The following is a 21,672-nucleotide window of genomic DNA, read 5'->3' as shown; positions in this document are numbered from 1 at the left end:
TCATGTTACTTCTGAACCAAACGTTTATTTCATAACACTATCACCTACTTTGGCTATACAACTAGGATTTCATAAAAAAAATGATCTCGTTATTCAAAAACAGGGATTTAAACAACCACACTTAGATATTGGATATTCTCTTCAAATTTTTGTGTATACTGATTTTATTGAATATCAATTAGTGGGAAATACGCAAGCTCCCTTACTACGTATTGCAACTGTTGGCTATATGAATTATGGGAAAATTCAAACGTTACGATATCAAGATATTTACTATATATCACTTTCCAAATTTTGTTTTAACAGTATTGAAATACTACTAAAAAACCACGCACGACGAAATTTACCATTTCGTTCCGGGACATTCATTGTGATACTTCATTTGAAACCTTCTTCTGGAAAATGAAAACCAGCATACGTATTATCAGCGGGGACATGGGCTCCCCTTCTTTTCAGGTCCAGTTTATCAACGGAGTCATGGGATTGATAGTTTCTTTAAAGGTTTATTTCGTTTTGCTTTACCTTTATTAAAGCAAGGTGCCAAAGCTGTGGGCCGGCAGGCGTTACAAACGGGAATAGAAGTTGCAGGTGATGTATTACAAGACCGTCCGTTTAAAGAATCCGTTCGTGCTCGCGTAGAAGAAGCTGGAGAAACATTAGAAACGAAAGTTGCAAATGAACTTAGTCAGTTGTTAACCGGTAGTGGTAAGAGACGTCCATGAAAACGTAAGGCTCCTCCTATTGTACAATTCGGTCCTCCTGTCAAACGTAATCGAAAATATTCCGCTGATATATTTAGTTAATTATGGCTTTACTCATTGGAAGGAGCCCTGAATGTTGTACAAGTGAACTTGATTTGTTTACTATTCCAATGACTCAAACTGCCACTGAGTCATCATCCACTGTTGAATATCGTCCGGTTTCTACTTCATCGTGAGAAGGACCAATTGAATTTGTTGTACCTGGTGAAACTGGTGATTTTATTCCCACTGCATACTTGTATCTCTATGTAAAATGTAAAATTACAAAAACCGATAATACAAATTTAGTTGAAGCGGATATTGTTGCACCTGTAAATAATTTTCTTCATTCATTACTTAGTCAAGTTGATGTTTTGTTAAATGATAAATTAATTAGTTCATCATCTGATTCATATCCGTACCGTGCTTATATCGAAACATTATTAAATTGTGATAGCGATGCCGCTCGAACCCAATTAACTGGAGGATTATTGTATAAAGATACTGCAAACCAATTTAATGCATTAGGCAATGCAAATACTGGATTTACAAATCGTGTCCAGTATGTTAGAAATAGTGCCTCATTCGATATGTATGGCCGTATTCTTGCCGATATTGCCGGTGTGGGATGTATGCTTGCTAATAAAGTAAGCTTACGTGTAAAATTACATCGTACAAAAGATACGTTTTGTTTAATGTCTGCTGAAAATACAGCATATAATGTCAAGCTTGAAAATGTGCGGCGTCTAGATATTGCTGGAAATCAGTGTTGGCATGAAACACGTTCCGGCCGACATACCTCTTACCCGTGTTGAAGCTCGTACATATACCATTCCCGCAGAAGTAAGTTCAAATAATCTCGATAATTTATTTTTGGGTAAAGTACCGAAAGGTGTCGTTATAGGTTTTGTATCAAACGCTGCATTTAACGGCCAACCACATGTGAACCCTTTTGAATTTCAACATTTTAACGTTAACAAGTTGCGCTTACAAGTTGGTTCAAAATCATTTCCACCGACACCTCTCACTCCTGATTTTGCAAATGGATTACATGTTCAAACGTATACTACTCTGTTTTCCGGTACCGGTATATATTATCAAGATCATTCGCATACTATTTCCGACATGGATACACTTTGTACCCGTTCATCTCCAACAGGAACATTAGATTATTCTACGTGGGATGTCATACGTGATTCCCCTGTCAATTTATCATTTTCTCAACCTCTACAAAGTTCCATTACAAGTATCGTGTATGCCTAATTTAATTCTCTTATTCAAATCGATAAAGACAGGAATATATATACTCATCATGCAATGTAAAATTTCGTCATTTGAGTGCCATGAGGGTTATTGTTCACTTCTTCGCATTCAACGATAATAATGATCATATTATTATTAAGGAACTTGCAATTGTAAATCCTGATATCTCCTTTGTACAAAGCTGGACTTTTAAACCACTATATTCATTACATGAATTATGTGTGCCGCTCATACTTTCGAATAAAAATTTAGTACAACATGATTACGGTATTGATTGGTACGATGGTGATGTAGATTACTCGTTGCTACCTACTATATTGAAACAATATTGTGCTAATACATGTACCTTGTATACTTATGGTAAGACATGTGAGGACTATCTGCAGCAACTATTGGAACGGACTGTTGTTACTTTCGAAGATTTACAGTGACCAAAAGCTTCTTCACTGGGATTTTATGTCTACTTTTGTGCTTATTTAAAACACAGATTTGGACAATTTAAGTGTTGTGTGCGTAAAGCTTTATTATATGCCGAATACTTAAAAGTCTATGGTTATGTTTTATACGTAAATCCAAATAGTACAACGTGTGTTCCATCTAAAATAAAAAGAGAAAGAAAGTAAGGATGAAAGAGACTAATAAACATGTGTAGTCACCAATTATTACAAGTGTTACTAAAGGACTGGATTACTGGTGCAAATTTGACTGAAATTTATCCAATTGATCATTTACCTATACTTGTTCAACACCCAGTAGGGCTGATTATTAATTTGGACAAGTCTGATTCACCTGGTATCCATTGGGTAGCGATCTATATCGATAACAATAAACATGGATACTATTTTGATTGTCTGGCACAGGGTGTACCTAAACTAATCCAACAGTTCCTAGAAAGGAATTGTAAACTCTATTTTGTAAATACTGTACAAGTTCAAAGTAATCATTCTATAATGAGTGGATATTTTGTATTATATTTTCTGTATTTATGATACGTGGTGTTTCATTCGAAAAATGTATTGCAATGTTGAATCATAAAAAATTAAATGATAATGATAAGCTTGTCAAAAAACATGTAGAAAACATAATGAGAAAGAAAAAGTAGATGTTTGTAGATTTTAGAAATAAATAAATACCATTTTTTAATTTTATGTGTTTTATTTCTCCATAAAATATCTCTTTCTTACAATAATTTTAAGATTACAATGAAAACATTAAACTTGCAATGTCCTTAGTAAGGGTTGTGGATCGCTCATTTTTCCACCAATAACTCAATTGCTGTGCATTTCGATATGCACATGCCGATTTTAATTCTTATTGCTTATGAAATGAACAAATCTAATTACAAACGGTACCTTGTAATGCTATTAATGGTGGACAACCTTTTGTTTCCAGATCCACAACGTTTGCTAGTGCTAAGATTTTCTTTATCCAGATGGACTTTTCCCCACCTTTACAAAAGAAAGTTGAGTCTGATGCTCAAAAATCATACATAATATTCCGAATATGTGATACAAGATAGCCAGTCTTACTTAGCCAATCTTACTAGACCACGACAAGCCATGCAAGTGGTTTGTAAGCCAATCGATTTGCTTTTGGCAACCTATTGGGAAATCGTTAAATTCACATGGTACTTTTACTAAACAATGAAAATTTAATGTATCATCACACGCAGTAAGACAAAATTCACGTATCACAAATTCATTCGGGGAAATCTTAAATCCCTGTATGTCTACAATATACATTTTATGGCAAACTGAAATTTCACACGAATGCTCCATGACAACAGGAATAAGTTGTCCAATAAAGTCAGTATTTTCTAAACATTCACCAGTTTTTAACATAAAGTTTGTGATTGAAATTTCAAGATACCGTTCATGAAAGATTTCAAACAGTCCTACTAAAGTCTTATCATTCAACAAGCGTTTTTCAAGAAAAATTCCAGTATTATGCTGCATACCACTTATTCCATTTGAGCGTAAGTATACAGTTATAGTTTCTAACACACAACTTTTACTAATGTTTTATCCACAATTTTCACTATCACTATACATGATTAATAATAATAATAAAAGGAAATCAAACAATTAAAATTGATAACAATACACAATTCACCATATGTCCACGTATTTCCCATAATCTTTCTGTAGTAAAATTTACACTAGCGTCGGCCTATATTCAAAGTCCCACATAAGATCTCGAAAACGTTCAATGAAGTTCCATATCATTGCAAAAGGCTGTCCATGCCTTTTTCTGTAAATTGATAATAATTCTTCGCGAACCTCATATTTTGTTACATAATCTATAGCTTTCCGTTCAAGAGATTCCGTACCCAACACCAAACAATCTTGTGTCCAATGACTGCCGTCTCCGAACCCGCAAGCGAAACAAGTTTCCAGTATATTATACATTCTTTTACACAATCCAATGATGTTCGTTCTACAGTAACACTCACATGATAAATTCAAAAATTCTTCAACTCCCAATTCTGCACCGGGGAATTACTCACTGTTGGTAAAGGTGTAATGGGATATTCTTCTATTTCATGATCGGCCCACAATACATCATGTGACGGAGTAACTTCTGTTTCCAGTGGCGGAGGTTGCGGGCTCACCACCGGTTGGGATATCCCCGGTAAAGATGTTAACACATCTAATTTAGACGGAGTAACTTCTGTTTCCAATGGCGGAAATTGCGGGGGTCACTTTCGGCAATGTTGAAAACTCTGTCCCCAGCAAAGATGACGACTCTGTGAAATCACTTTCACCTCTTGTACTAACATTCAAAGGTGTCGGTAAATTCAAGCTTTAAAATGAATTTATAACTCTTTTTCACTAAAAACACCGGGTATTTAATGCGCTTAGTCCATCACGGAATAACCCATTCCACATCAACCGGATCACCACAAATATATTACCTTCTTATACGTGTGTGATCTGCATATTTCATTTCTAAAGGCAATTTATATTCTGTTTGTGAAATTAGCATTTCTAAACATTCTAAAAAGCGGAAATAATTCATTATACGTCACATTTTCTTTTCATATAAAACGTCCGTACGCTTCGTAATTCATAGCTGCATATATTATCATATTTCTTCTGTGTCATTTACATATCAGACAAGATGCTTCATTACATATGCGGAGAAAGAAAGCATCAATTATTCAAACTATCATACTATACAAGACCGCCCGTGAATACAATTATTATGCATCATTAAGCACTGTCAAATGTAGAGAATCTCCACAGAATATATAATTAAAAGCTATTAATCATTGTAGAGAAGATGCCCCATTAGTGCTACTAGTGTTTGCGAGGAGAATTTAAATATATATATTTCGGGATTAGTGATGTTTAAAATGAGAACGACTGTGGACGGACAAAAATAACGGTTTGAATACATACAAGACTGTTCATTAACACAAAGGATAAAGGAAATATTTGAATTTGATCTACTCACACTAGAAATCAGCAAAATGTATTGGACAGAAACAGCCTCGTAACAACTGCGTTCAAAACTCCAAATATATTTCACAAACATTACACTTTAATACTGTGAATACAAAATTAACATGAGTGTTCACTTCTGTTGCCTAGCAAACATGAGACAGAACGTCTTCTCTGTCTACACACATGCCATGTTAGCAAAGTTAGATTCCAAATTGGTCTCGACAAGATTAGAAAATACCGTAGTTAATCTTACCGTACAGTGAGCTATAGAGTAACTCGGGGGGAAGTGATCATAGGGGTGAAGTGAATGGAGTTAAAGCTAATGATATGTGGCAACAAAGCATGATAAGCGCTTACCTTACATGGCAAGCCCTCTGTGTGTGCTAAGTATGGGGCTCACGAAGAATGTAGTGTTCAGAGAAAAGAAGCGAACTATTAAATGCAGCGAGCACGAACAGCAAGGAATGTGGTAGATTTGTAGCCGTTTTAGTTGCTATTACAGAGGTGCCCACAGAGGGGGGCTATGACGCAAACTGCGTCATTGAAATATTTGGGGGTGTTAAAATCTATATAAATATGTTTGAGGGGGTGTAAAAGTTAATCGAAAAGATTTTTTCATGGAAGAACACCTACAGATAGACAATTGGGGGGTGCGTCATGAACTAAGGGGGGGGGGGAACCACTGGCTATTATAATATTGAACAGTAAGAAACTAGGGCAATTCTTTCCTGAAGTAATCGTGTTGTACCCAATACTTTCACAGCAGCATGAGGCGGTGCCTGAATATATTGCAAACATAAAGCTACAAAACATGTTCTGAAAAAAAGATGACGAGGTGTGGTGAAGTGACTAACATATTTTGGAGTGATGTGAATAGTCCTGTTAATCATTCTATGCCATATACATTCTTTATTCTGTAGAAATTTATGTTTACGTTCTACGAATAAAGAACGTAACTACATCTATTTCTTGTGTATCCTCCAAACCACAGTCTGGTATAGAAGAAGTTGAAGTTTTTGAGTTTTACGTCCCATGGTTATGCCGGTTAGGCTAAAGGAGACGATGATGATGAGTAATGAATGAAATGGTGGAAAGAAGAAAGTGGGAGGAAACGGGAGGACCCCGAGAAAACCCACGCACACGGTGTTTGTCCACCACAAAGTTCACTTGGCGGGGGCTGGTATAGAAGAAACCTGGGTTCAAGACCTATTGGGAACTCAAATATTGTGCTGTTTCTTGTAAGGTCAGACAACTTAACGCCCCCGAGACGGTACTTTGAACACGATCTCTGGTTGGTATGTCTATTTTTTTAAGCATTTCTACAACAATAGCTTATGTATCTTTACATCATGTAGGTGTTCTTCGTTAGCTATACACTCATTGTATAGCAGTCTATATCTTGTTATTTACATTATGTCGAGGACACTTCTTCTCACCATTACCACGTGTAGGGTGAAGTGAATAATATACATTTTATAATACATTTCTTTCTGCGCACGTTACTTCAGACATGATATGAACCATAATTGTATTCTCAGAATGCAGAAAGCCTGTTCTATTCATATATAATTGTCAATCAGCCGTGCTATCATTTGTGTAAGGGTTTTTCACTTTCATGCTTATTATGTTCACTTCCCCCAAATTACTATATACTGTTTTTTTTTTTTTTTTTGACATAATGAAACAGTTGTTAACAGAAGCATTACAAAATATAACAGGCACACATAGTACCAGGAACTGTATTCAAAAAATGAATATGCTAAAAAACCAACACATGTTCAGTCTGAAACGGATGAGACTGCTTTTTCAAAAATAAAAATTGCCGCAACAGCGAGCAAAGGCTCATCAATATCTGATTGACAGGCTGGAAAGAGAATATGACAGGCTTCTAAACTGTAGGGCCCATTATTTCTGATTTTAACGCCTGCGAAACGAATGCTTCCACACGTTCTTCTCTATTCCCATTACCTACATCTACACCAAATATGGTGCAATTATCTTTTAGTGACATCGCGCCCTCCCCTCGTTAGAATCAAAATTAATATGTATCATATCAACGAAGTTACAATTTTTTATGCCCTTTATAACAATGATAATAAAACCAAAAATAATGTAAACAAGCAATAATTTATAGGTAATTGATCAAAAATTCTTAACAATTAAACCACTGATAAGAATGAAAAATAAAGATCAGTGTTAATCATACACTATTACATGAATTAGCCTTGAAGTCAGTACAAATAAAATTAGACCATAAACCAAAATGAGAATGAAAATTATTAATGAAAAATGTAAATTATATTGGTTTAGCATGCACACTTCTCTTGCAATTGAATTTAATTCATGTCGTTTATGACAAACTGAAAGCTTATTCGTTTTATTATGTTACGAAAATAGAACAAAGGTATCATCATTTCTCTCTCTTTATAAAGTTTTTTTTTTAATTATTTTTTTAATCTTGATAGTTTCTGATGTAGTACACGACAGACTAAAATTTCGCGAAGTGTGTGCTCGATGGGTGCCAAAGTGGTTCACATATGTCTATAGGGGTAGCGAATGAAGATATGCCTGAACCACCTGACACGTTATATTGACGAACAATATGCTTTTCTAGAAAGAATTGGTGCAGCTCCCGTTGGGAGCTCGTGTAGTTCGGATTCCACGTTAACTTGTAGGCCCACGTCTTATATAGCTCAACTGCTGAACAGGATGTTAAACTTGTATCTATTCCATTCCAATCCATTCATATACTTCGAATCCCACATTAAGTTGCAAGTTCACGTCTCATGTAGCCTTGCTGTTGAAAGAACGATAAACTGTAATCAATTAAACAATGAATGGATGCAGTACATCAATCAAAATTTGAAACACAAATATGTATTATAGTACGCTTTCAAGAAAATTGTATTCTTTTGAAACACATGCATTGGAATGAGATTATATATACAGTCTATATATATAGTCGAGACGTTCTATTGGTTCCCAACCGGCTTCCTTTGTACTCAAGCAGAAAATTTACCCTTACCACCCTCATAAATAACACTCCAAATAAGCCATAAACGGCACGTGTTCTGTGTCGAAGTAATACGTTGTTGCCATCGTTAAACTTTTATTATCGATGGATACATTATATAATAATAATAATAATAATAATAATAATAATAATAATAATAATAATAATAATAATAATAATAATAAACACAACAATCATTAAAGGAATTCAGTATAATAGTATGGACAGGGGTGGTCAAGGACGGATTTCTGGGAGCGGCAAAGAAAGATTGTATTTTTTTCTCCTCAGGCTTTTGCGGCACTGCCTTGCGGGGGGGGGGACAGGGGCGAACTACTTAACATGTTTGGTTCGTACAAGCGTTATCGTTATGGAAGTTATATAATATTAACAATATGCTATATTTAAGAGTAATATAAGCACATATCATGAAACTAATGATTGATTTATTTTTTCTCTTCATTACAACGAATTCAAATTAAATTGTTTAACGCCCCAGAATTATGCCCTTCAAGCTAAAGGAGACGGAAAGAAGAGGGTGCAATGGAAACAAAAGTAACGAAAAAACTAGATAAATCTGTCTTTCTGCGAAGACTACTGAAGAATCAGTAAGCAAGAGGGTGAAAATTGCAACATCGCTTTCTTTTTCAGCAGGTCAACTGGCAGGCCACCCTCAACTGGAAGGACATGTTGAATTATCCCTCCCATGTAACAAAGAAACACGCGGTTTCCTTCAATTGTGTTCCGCTTCCTTTGTAGCCGCCTAGGGATGGTTCGAGCGATTTTACTATAGGGTGGTCCTTAATCTTTGACTTCCGAATTTCTTTGGACGAACCTCCTAAAATGGTTCCATATTGGATTAAATTAAGCCAGGAGAAAAAATAGCTTCAGTGAATAATATTAAATGGTGCCTCAAACGACCTAAAATTTTAAATCCTATTGCAATACATAGTATATGGGAAAGATTCGGAATAAACTCTTGTAATTTAGAAATGGTTTAAGAGAATGCGAAGATACTCTGGATAATGGAACTAGAAGAAGAAACATATCTAATTTTCTGTAGTATTGTCATAGTGGCCACCTTGAAGTCCAGCATCTTGGATTCAGGCCAAAATTTTTAAATAAAAAGAGGGTCATGTGACGTGTTTTAAGATTATTACCTGTGAAAAGATTTCTCCTTTTCACAGTTAATAACTCTTACACGGCTAAAAGTAAAGACATGAGTTTAGCGCGAGAAGAACAAAAGGGATATGCACGGCTTCTAAAGAATGAGGAATGCAAAAGAAAATGCTGTTCTGAAAATGATTTGTATGAACTTAATACACCAAAAGACATAGAGGTAAGCAGTTCAAGTAATGAAGAGGGAAACCCAGTTGAGAATGTTAGAGAAAATGTAAATATGGATGCGTGTGTGCCTGGACCCTCCAAGAGGTGTAAAAGGGGAAAAACTAATTTTGTTACTCCACGACTGGTTCTGCTCTTGATCGATACAAGATCACTGATAGAGCAGCAATATATATTCTGACAGCGACGGCAGAAGCATTAGACCATAATGTAGAGAAACTAGTAATAAATAGGTTTTCCATTCACCTGCTGAGAGAAAATCCGTAGCCAAATTGCACAGAACCACGAAAAGCAATCAGAGTGCATCAAGTGCGTTAGTTAAGTATTGGGACGGAAAACTACTGCCGAATTTGACTGGCAGAGAGACTGTCGACAGGTTAATTGGTGTTCCCATTTTGTCAATAGTTCATTCGCTTGAAGAATGGAACCTGGTAAAGTTCGTACAGGTAGTTCGTTGTGATACTACTCCCTGGAATATGGATAAAGTTCGTGCTGGCAGTTTGTTGTGACACTACTCCCTGCAATATGGGTCATGTCAACGATGCTTGCATTCTGGTAGAGCAGAAGCTCCAAAATAACCTTCTATACCTTCCTTGTAGACACCACATTTATGATTGGTTTAAAAATGTGTATTTGATAAGTGTTGTGTTTCGTTTGCATCTGGACTGGACGTTCTTCTATTGAAGGAATTTCAGAACGGGTGTTCTAAAATAGATTGCCGTAACTTTACTCCAGGAATTGATGATGATGATGTAAAGAACAATATTTTCGATGTAAGAAACAGAGAGTTGAATTTTGCTGTCAAACTTGTAGAAGCAGGACTAGTGTTGTAAAATTTCCGGAAATTTTGAATCCGTTGGTATAAAACCGTTTTTTCCCAGTTTCTTTCCGGAAAAATTGGGAAAATAAGAAATATCTTTGTATTAGGTTAATTTTACTAGTAATGGAACCGTTTTCTTTTCTCAAATGCGTGAAAGTGTAAGTTGAGAAATTTCAATATTGCGAATATTTAAAAAAGAAGCAATCGAAACTAAAACTGTTGTAATTATTCATGAAAATGAATAGTCTTCACTCATTTCCTTTATATGCTTTTTAGTCGTTTATTCGTACTTGTGCATTAATCGCAGGACTTTAACAACTGCATACACCGTTTACCATCATGAAGGGTTTCTGTTGCAACAAATAGGGCTCGTGAATAAACTGAGTTCTTAATGTGCTCTTTGATCTGGTGAAATTTTGTTAATTTTAAACAAATTAGTTCTTAAAAGAGACAGCAGTAGACAAATTTCACTAATACTCATGCACTAAAATATATTATTACTATTATTTAATATTATAATATAGACTTTTATATAAACTTTATGCACAAAATTTTGTATGTAAACAAATATACACCCGTTTTCTAGTGTGACAAATTATATAAAAATGAAAATGCCTATATTTGTAACTTTACAACTTTAGAACCACCAGACCGATCTCGATAAAATTTTAGCATAGATGGGGTTCGGGCCCAGGATGTTTTTTATCATTTCATTTTGAAGGTGCAACTTGGAGGAAGGAAGGGGAATATATATTGAAAATGACCGCTATTAGTGTCGAATCCATAGTTCTCGAGGTTGCTGAAATGAACAGTGACACTTCCAATGCCACTTAAATCCAAATTCATCCCCATAAATTGGAGGCGAGTGAGGGGAATATATATGATCGAAAATGACCGACATTAATCGAATCCATAGTTTTTGCGGTCACTGAGGTGAACATTGACACACCCGATGCCGTTTAAATCCAAATTCAATGCTGTAATTTCATTGAGGGGGAAGCATTGATATATAAAAAAAGTGATCAGAAATGACCAATATTAGTGTCCAATCCATGGTTTTTGGAGTCGCTGAAATGAACAGTTACACTTCTGATGCCGTTTAAATCAAAATTTGGTCCCCATCAGTACTCCTAAAGGGGAACGGTGATATGTAAAATTAATTAAAAATGACTAATACTGGTGTCGAATTCATAGTTTTTGCGGTTCCAGTTCACTGACAGTCTTGGTGCCCTTTATGTCCAAAATGAAACGTATTCTCCCCATGGAACTAACTGGTATTTTGCTAGTATTTAATAATAACGAATGGAAGTTTTACATGTTAAAATCTTTAATATATTTCTCACTGCTCAAATTTACACTTGAGTCGTATATGTACACTATATGTAAATAAGATCATCTCTCTTTCTGAGTTGTTCGAAAAATATACAAATAATAAAGAGGGTTTTTTACCAGAAATCAGAAAACTAAAAATTAAAATTAAAACCTGTTGCTTTAAGTACTTTTTTTTTGCAGTGCTAGCCATAGGCTAGCTCCCTTTTAGAGGGCTACACCCTCTCTTAGGTGGGAGAAGTGAAGGTAATATGGTAAAGAAGTAACGCATGGGTGGGCTAAGAGTAATTTATTTATTTATTTATTACTAGAACTAGGACATTATGATCTTTTCGATTATAATCATACTTGAATGGTAGGTGTAGTTGTAATAACATGAGAGCAGTAACATAATAACGAGTATAATTGAACACAACATAAATATAAATATGATAATTATAGAAATATATATATAAGTGAGAAAACAAAGCAAAACATGAGAACAATAGAAGTGCCAAAAGTAAGATGTGATAGATTATATAAATAGATGAATGAAACGTTACTTTACACATATATGATTGTTATTAAAGGAAAATAAATAAGGAAATAATCAGACAGGATAATATAAGCAAAGAACATTAATGATCATAACGAAGGATTAAATATAGCATGTACGATACGGATGATCTAGTAATGGGCGTGAATGATGTGGCGAGGTGCATACACAGGACAACACGTGGGTGATGTTAGTTAGACAAATGAGCTTATCTTCAGCCTAGGGGCTGCTCTAGGCAATGATGAAAACGAATGAGGTAAGTAATTAATGGTAATCACTGTGCTGGAAATGATGGGTGAATGAGAGGAAGATGTTCATGAATGACGTAATCGGCGATGATAAGTAAAGCGGGATCTAACGGTGGTAGAGTATACTGATATAAGGTGATTAAGTACTTTTAATGGTAGCGAAATATATTGTATATGCGCTGTAGACATGTTACAGAAAATAAGATTAACATCGGCGAAGAAATAGTTTTTAAATTATAATTTCCAGTTTTTGCCGATATTTCCGAAAGATTTTTTAATGGGCTGAAAATTTCCGGAAATTTTACACAGCACAAGTAAGATACGTATCTCTATAAAATTTGAATCTTTGATTTTGACGTAACGGTATTAACTAAAATGATTCTGGCTCCGTTATTTTAACACTTCCCTGCCATAAAGCGGGAACTTCATAAGATTTCTTAAGATAATTTAAATGCATCTATCTTAATTTTATTTTAGTATCTGTTGTAGCCATAACTCCATTCTATCACGGTCCTAAAATTAAAGGAGTTGTCTACATATATTCGTTGACACAAATTTTCCCTATTCTAATACAAGAAACATAAGAACTCAATGATCCTAACTGTAAACTAGTAAATATAAAATACTTTTTTTTATTTTAAAGGCATAATGTAGTAAAATATTCGAAAATTTCAATTTTTCCCAAATTTTCCCTTTTTTTCCAAGCTCGGAAAAAAACGATAAAAACTGTTTTTTTACCCAAAATTTCCCGTTTTTTCCAGGTCTTCACAACACAACAGGGAATTTTTAGAATTGACCATCATATTCTTGGGTGGTTGAGCAGTTTTCTTTCGTTTGCCTGGAGCAATTCACCATGCAAGCAAGATGGAGAAAGCAACCTACTGTTTAAAAATATTTCTCTTTCGCCAACAGTTTTATTTAACGAAGCAAATAGAAACAAGTCTTCGGAGAGTATGTATTTTTCTGATACGACTATATATTCAAGCTTGGTTTAAATGTGATCAAGCATCCCATTCACCATTACAAGACCTGCAATTGTTTAAAGGTTTCTACAGTTATAGACAAAGAGATGCCGAATTATCTGAAGTGACTCTTTCTAAATTTTCTTTCCATCTCTGGTACTTGACGAAGGAACACGTAGAGTTGGGGTTCCTTGATGATGAAGTTAGCATAATGGAAAAACAAATAAACGGTTGAAAAAATTAAAACTGAAGAGAGAAACTGTGCAGCAGCAAAGAGGTCTGATGCAAAAGGTGACACCATAAAAATTATTGTGAAAAGAGAAATCAGTGACTTTATTACAACAAACACACAAATTTTCCTCGAGAAGTTTGTTGAGTGTGATCTGATTTCATGCTCAAATCACAAATTACTTTCTTCAACGAAAGATAATAGTTAAATCCAACCACGTAACAAACGATGCATCAGAAAGGGGAGTGAAATTAACAGAATATTACAACGTTCTTGCGAAAAATGAGGAGCAGAAACAGTTTCTTTTGCAGATAGTGAAGGCTCACAAACAATCTTTTCCTAGATGTGACAAAAGTGAACTGTGTAGCAAATAAGATTGAAAACTTACCATAAAGCTAATACATAAATAAGGGATTTCCCCATAATGGTCTTTGAATCATCTTGATAAAAAACTTATTTGTAGTTCATAGCGAAACAAAGATTGAACTTTCTCTACCAGTTTGTTCCAGTTTATGTTAAAGACTTCCAGAGTCTTACAAATCTATGGGCTGTAAATACAATAAAATAACATTAAATCCAAGCATTTTGTTTTTCACAAGTAATAAACTCTTATATGATTATAGGTAACTTGAAAATTTTACCAGATTAGTGCTTCTGGTAAAATGTTACCTCAAAACGATATTATCACATGACCCTCTTCCTATTTAAAATTTTGACCTGAATTCAAGATGGCGAACTCCAAGATAGCCGCCATGATAATGATATACAAAATTAGATTGGTCTCTTCCTCTAGTTCGATTATTCAAGGTATCCTCCCACTCCCTTACGCCGTTTCTAAATACAATTGATTATTCCAGATTTTCCCAATATACTGTATACTGTAAACGCATTTAAAATTTTAGGTCACTTGGGGCACTATTTAAAATTATTCAATGGATCTAACTTTTCTCCTGGCTTAATTTGGTTCCATATGGAACTATTTTAGGGGGTTCGTCTAAGGAAACTGCTATATTTATTTTTCCCCATATAAATAAGGACCACCCTAATATATATATCTATACTGTATGTTGGTGAAATCTCTACAATTGAATTATATACTAAAAATTATTGAAGAGAGTAGTGATGAACGCAAGAGTCTTGGTCTTGCAATTTTTGCAAGAGTCTTGCATGCAAGACCAAGACCAAGACCAGGAATCCCGATGCAAGACCAAGACCAAGAGGTGCAAAACCAAGACCAAGACCAAGAGTCTTCCACAAGTACCAGCTTGATTTTTTTATAGAATGTAAAAAAGAAGGCGAAAAATCATTACATCTTTTACCTGAATTTCTTGGCTTCAGTGAAAATGCTGCTGGAGTGAACGTGTACCAATTAGTTTATGCAATTCGTGTGAGTCGATCTGCCCTTGTGGCATATAGCTACAGTATGTCGTTTTCCAATATGGTTGTTCGCGTTTTCTGTAGATATTGCTCGTTTTCAATCCACACAGGTGTCATCTTTTGACACGTGAGCTTTTTTGGTAGATAAACACCGTGCGCGTGGATTTTCTCGCAGTTTTTCCGTTTCCTTCTACTTCCGTTTCCTTCTACTTCTAACTTGGGAGAGGGGAGATACATAAAAATGGTAAAAAATGACCAAATATTTGTGTCGAATCCATAGTTTTCGGTGTTGCTAAGGTGAACAGTGATATTCCGATCACGTTTTAATGCAAATTCAGCACTTCAACTTAGTGGAGGGGGAGGAAGGATATATATATATAAATTATGGAAAATGACCATTATCAATGTCGAACACATGGTTTTCGGTAGTAATGAATGCCGATGCAAGACCAAGACCATACCTGCAAGACCAAGACCAAGACTCTTGCACAAGAGTCTTGCACAAGTACCGGCACTACTTGATTTTTTTTATATAAGGTAAAAAAGGAGATGAATTTCTTGGCTTCACTAAAAATGCTGCTGGAGTGAATGTGTTCCCAGTAGTTTATGCAATCCATGTGAGTCAATCTGCCCCTGTAGCTTATAGCAACAGTATGTCGTTTTCTGAATTGGTTGTTCTCGTTTTCTGTAGATATTACTCGTTTTCAAGCCACACAGGTGTCATCTCGCACCATGTGAGCTTTTTTGGTGGACCGTGTGTTTTCTCGGTATTTTTTTCGTTTCCTCCTACTTTCTTTATTCCACTATTTCAATCATTTCTTATCATCACTGTCTCCCTTAGCCTTGGTGTACAATCGTGAGACGTTAAACTAGATACTTCATATCATTTCAAAGCGTATTAGTGGTGTTCTTCTTCCAAAACTAAAGAGAAATGTAGTATTGAACATCGGCAATACCGTACACCATAAGTGTCGACTACATGGATATGGCCTTGTTTCCGAGACTCAAGCATCCGTTGGAAATGTTCAATGCGTGCTCTTAAAACTAATATCGAAATAACATTTTCATGGCATCGACAAAAACTTAGTGCATGTGACCGCAAGTTTGATTTCATGAATGGATGCTTATTAATTAAATAATTGTTTATTAATATAACTTCTAGCCTCCTTAGGTATGACACATCGAGGATTGAACAATATAACATTATACTACAACAATAAATTTATATTATAAAATTGAAAGTGACTATTTTTGTGACTCCTACTCTCTTGAACCAGCCAACCGATCTTGATCAAATTATCAACATAGATGAGGTTTGGAGCTGGGAGTGTTTTCATTATTTAATTTTGACGGTAGGGCTTAGGGGAGGGAAAAGGGGAAGATATAAAATAATAAATAAAACTTAATAACTTTTGAACCAAACGACCAATCTCGATCAAATTTTTAACATAGATGAGGTTCAAGCCTGGAATGTTATCTGTCAGTTCATTTTGACGGAGCAATGTGAGGGAGGAGGTGGAGGGGGAGATGTACAAAAATCAATATAAATAAAAATAAAAATGACTAAGTTTGTGACTTAATAACTCTTGAACCTATCTCAATCAAATTTTTAACATGTATAAGGTTCGGTTCTGGGGGAAAATTTTAGAGTTTGTTTCACTTTGATGGTAGAACCTAGGGGAGGAGGAAAGGAGGGATATATATATACAATAACTAAAACTTAATAACTTTTGAAACACCCTATCGATCTTGATCAAATTTTCAAACATAATGAGGTTCTGACTTGGAGTGTTTTTTTCTTTTTATCAAATCACTTTGACGGTAGAACTTTTTTGGTGGACCTTGAGGTAGGAGGTGGGGATGGAAAATGTACAAAAATAAATAAATTTTCATAACTCTTGAACCAATCGACCGACCTCGATCTCATTTTCAACATAAATTAGGATCGGGTCTGAGGTGGTTTCTGTCATATCACTTTGACGGTGCAGTTTAGGGGAGGCGAAATGAAAGATATTTAAAAATGATCGAAAATGACCGATATTAAAATGGAGTCTATAGTTTTAGGGGTCGCTGAGATAAACAGCGACACTTCCGATGCAATTTAAATCCAAGTTCTGCCCCGTAGCTTGGCGGAGGGAAGAGAAGATATATATATATATATATATATATATATATATATATATATATATATATATATATATATATATATATATATATAAACGATAGAAAATGACAAATATTAGTGTCGAACTCATGGTTTTCGAGGTCATTGAAACAATGACACTTTCCAATGTCGTACCTCGCAACACGGGGGAGGAGAAGATATATAAGTTTATTGAAAATGACCGATAGTAGTGCAGAATCCTTAGTTTTTGTGGTCTCTGAGACGAACAGTGATACTTTCGATGCCGTTTAAATTCAAAATCAGCCCTGCAACTTGGGGAGGAGGAGGGGAGAGAAATATAAAAATAACCGAAAATGACCGATATCAGAGAGCGCTTTACTAATAGTAAAAAGCAACTGAATAACGAAATATATTATTATTATTTCTTTAACCCAACGAAGTTTAACCCAACGAAGTAGGTAATTGATGCTAGTAATCCATATTCACAAGTGAGACTTCGAATAACTTGGAGTTTGATGCCATTATTTTGTATTTCCAATACAGGTCAAAAGTATTTATATAGATTGGGTTTACAGAAAAGACATAGGCAGTTGAATCGTTTTCAGTTTTCACTCAAATTATTCTAAAATATTAAGAGGTTTGATTATAATAATTATTATTTTTATTTTCTCTCTCTTTTTTAGTCAATATTACTAAATATATCTTGCTAAATATAAGGCATCTTCATACTAGCTATTCTGCCATTATTGGCAGGTTACTTGCTGCAACTGAGAAGCTTCGACGTTCGGTGTTCCTCAGTTAGTCTCTTCGTCTTGACGTAGTAATTTTCTGTTTTAATACCTTTCTTCAACTAGTCTCCTTCGCTCCCTCCCTCTCTTTCCTTCCACAATACCCTCCGGCACGTTCCTCATAATACAGTTCCTCCTCAGCCAATATCCTAACCAGTTCCTCTTCCTCCTCTTAACAATATCTATTTTTTTTCTTTTTTTGCTACTGCTAATTTTTTAAAACACCTTCTCATTCGTTATCCGTTCAATACAGCTAATTCTCTTTTTTCCTCCATCCCCACGTATCGAAAGCCTGAAATTTTTTTCACCACTTTTGGGTAATGTCAATGTTTCTGCCCCATAGAATACATATTGGAATCAGTAAAACAAAATTTAAATATTTAATTGGAAGTTTGATTAATACAAGGGTTAGCTAATTGTGGTTGAAAAGAAAAATCTGACGCCTTTAGAGTGTAAAAATAATTTTGCAATTCATGGTATTTCAATAGATAATCTGTGCCGTCTTGATTTTCTTTCATGCGTCTCCGGGGTAGCCTCCCCAGTTTGGGAACCAGTGGAGTGTTGGATCTGTTAAAAAAATAAACAGATTACGAAACATTGTAATTTAGGCATATCTTACAAATAGCGAAGCGTGGGCACCCATTAAAAAAGGAAAGGTCATCACCTATGTTGTACATTATCATGGTACTTGCACAAAGTTAAACTATATTACATTTAGAAACATGCATTGTATTTCCGCTAGTATTGGTGCATTGTAGAGTTTACTATCCCTTATATCCATAGTAAAATTTACCTATGAAAAGCTTGAGATTTCTTAAATGCAAGACTTGCAAGACTCTTGCATACAAGACCAAGACTGGGTGTGCAAGACCAAGACCAAGACTGGATGTGCAAGACCAAGACCAAGACTGGATGTGCAAGACCAAGTTCAAGACCAAGACCACCCCGGTCTTGGTCTTGGTCTTTCATTTGCTCATAACTATTTTCGAGGTCATTGAGATGAACAGTGACACTTCCGATGCCGTGCTTCGCAACATGGGGGAAGAGGAGATATATTAATTTATTGAAAATGACCGATATTAATGCCGAATTCATAGTTTTCGGGGTCTCTGAGATGAACAATGACATTTCTGATGCCGCTTAAATCCAAATTCAGCTTCGAAACTGGGTGAGGAGGAGGAGAGAGACATAAAAATCATAGAAAACGACCGGTATGAGAGAGCGCTTTAGTAATAGTAAAAAGTGACTGAATAACGAAATATATTATTATTTTCTTTTTTTAATTTAACTCAACGAAGTGGGTAATTGATGCTAGTAATCCATATTCACAAGCGAGACTTCAAATAACTTGGAGTTTGATGTCATTATTTTGTATTTCTAATATAGGTCAAAAGTATTTATATAAATTAAGTATTGTACATACCCAATACATAGACGGTTGACTCGCTTTCAGTTTTCATTCAAATTACTCTAAAATATTAAGAGTTTTGTTTATAACAACTATTATTTTAATTTTTGTCTCTTTTTTTGGTCAGTATTGCTAAACATATAATCATCATCATAGCTAAACATATAATCATCATCATAGCTAAACATATAATCATCATCATAGCTAAACATATAATCATCATTGCCATTATTGGCAGGTTACTTGCTGCAACTGAGAAACTTCGATGTACGGTGGTCCTCAGCTAGTCTCTTCGTCTTGACGACAATTTTCTGTTTTAATACCTTCCTTCAACTACAGTCTCCTTCGCTCCCTCCCTCTCTTTCCTTGCACCATACCCTCTAGCACCCTACATAATATACTTCCTCCTCAGCCAATATCCCAACCAGTTCCTCTTCCTCCTCTTAACAATATCTAAAATTTTTCTTTTTTCACCTACTGCTAATATTTCTAACAGCTTCTCACTCGTTTTCCATTCAACACAGCTAATTCTCTCCTTTTTTCTCCATGCCCAGTTTCGAAAGCCTGCAATTTTTTCATTGATTTTGCGTAATGTCCATGTTTCTGCCCCATAGAGTACATATTGGAATCAGTAAAACAAAATCTGAATATTTAATTGGAAGTTTGTTTAATACATGGATTACTTAATCGTGGTTGAAAAGAAAAGTCCGACGCCTTTAGAGTGTAAAATTAATTTTGTAATTTATAGTATTTCAATAATCTGTGTCGTCTTGATTTTCTTTCATGCGACTCAGGGGTAGCCTCCCCAGTTTGGGAACCATGCAGTCTTGCATCTGTTAAAAACTGTAAACAGATTACGAAACGTTGTGATTTATCTTATAAGTACTGAGGCGTGAGCACCCATTAAAACAAATAAAGGTCATCATCTATGTTGTACATTATCATCATACTTACACGAAGGTAAATTATATTACATTTAGAAATATACATTGTATTTCCGTTACTATTTGCGCATTGTAGAATTTACCATCCCTTATATCCAGAGTAAAATTTACCTATGAAAAGCAAAAGATTTCTTAAAAGCAAGACTCTTGCAAGCAAGACCAAGATCAAGACCAAGACTGGGTGTGCAAGACCAAGACCAAGACCAAGGGTTCCATTGCAAGACCAAGACCAAGACTGGATACGCAATACCAAGACCAAGACCAAGACCCCCCTGTCTTGGTTTTGGTCTTGCATTTGCTTATCACTAGAAGAGAGCGAAATGAATTTTGCAGTATTCAATATGAAGGGAAAATACGTTTCAGTATGCGTCTTTCTTGTCATAGTGTTTCCCTTTCACGATAACTTTCATTTTGGTATATATTGTCTTTGATTCTCACCAATTATGCCCATAGTAGTGTTCAAATTGGTTGGATTATTAAATCTTAATATGGAAATCCGTACATACTATGCTTTTAAGAAAATCTATCTATTGTTTTACAGCTTATGATACGTTTTTTAATCATTTCCGGACATGACGATCTTTTCTCTCAGATTAACAACTAATTTCTATTTCCTGAAGGTAAAATGAGTCAAGGTTATGTAGGTGAATAAAGTATCAGCATCGGAGTTATGTGGCAGTAGATAAGAAAAAAATAAAATAAAAATAATTAAAAAAATAGAAATACTTTTGCAAAATTTATACTTGTATGCTAACCCTGATAAACGTTTGAAACATACCATGTATTTCGATCAAATATGTATAGTACAATTGCTTGGGCACAAATTGATTACATTAAACTTGTTTTTAAACATTTACAATAGCTACACTGCGCCACAACACGAACTGACTCCATGTGATCCCTTAAAAGATGATTTCTTATTTATTTCATTGATGATCAACATGAGAATTATACCAGGAGATGGAAACAACTTAAATACACTGCTAACTCTGTTGCTTTGATTTCAAATAAATGGATATGTCATAGCTTAGGACATTAACAAACACCGACGATTGAAAACATGGATGAGTCCGGCTTGCTCATACACTGACAGGTGGAAAGAGC

General features: G+C 35.0%; 1 protein-coding gene across 2 annotated transcripts in view; it reads right to left on the bottom strand.

Annotated features, from left to right (window-relative positions):
* Positions 1-21,672, bottom strand: part of LOC145678425 (alpha-1-inhibitor 3-like) — a 2,648,409-nt gene that overhangs the window by 194,460 nt on the left and 2,432,277 nt on the right. The window lies entirely within an intron of this gene.

This window comes from Thermobia domestica, chromosome 2 (assembly GCF_964235325.1).
Source record: "Thermobia domestica chromosome 2, izTheDome1.hap1.1, whole genome shotgun sequence".
Taxonomy (NCBI): Eukaryota; Metazoa; Arthropoda; class Insecta; order Zygentoma; family Lepismatidae; genus Thermobia; species Thermobia domestica.
Note: the sequence above shows the minus strand (reverse complement) of the source record. Positions and strands in the feature narration are given on the sequence as shown.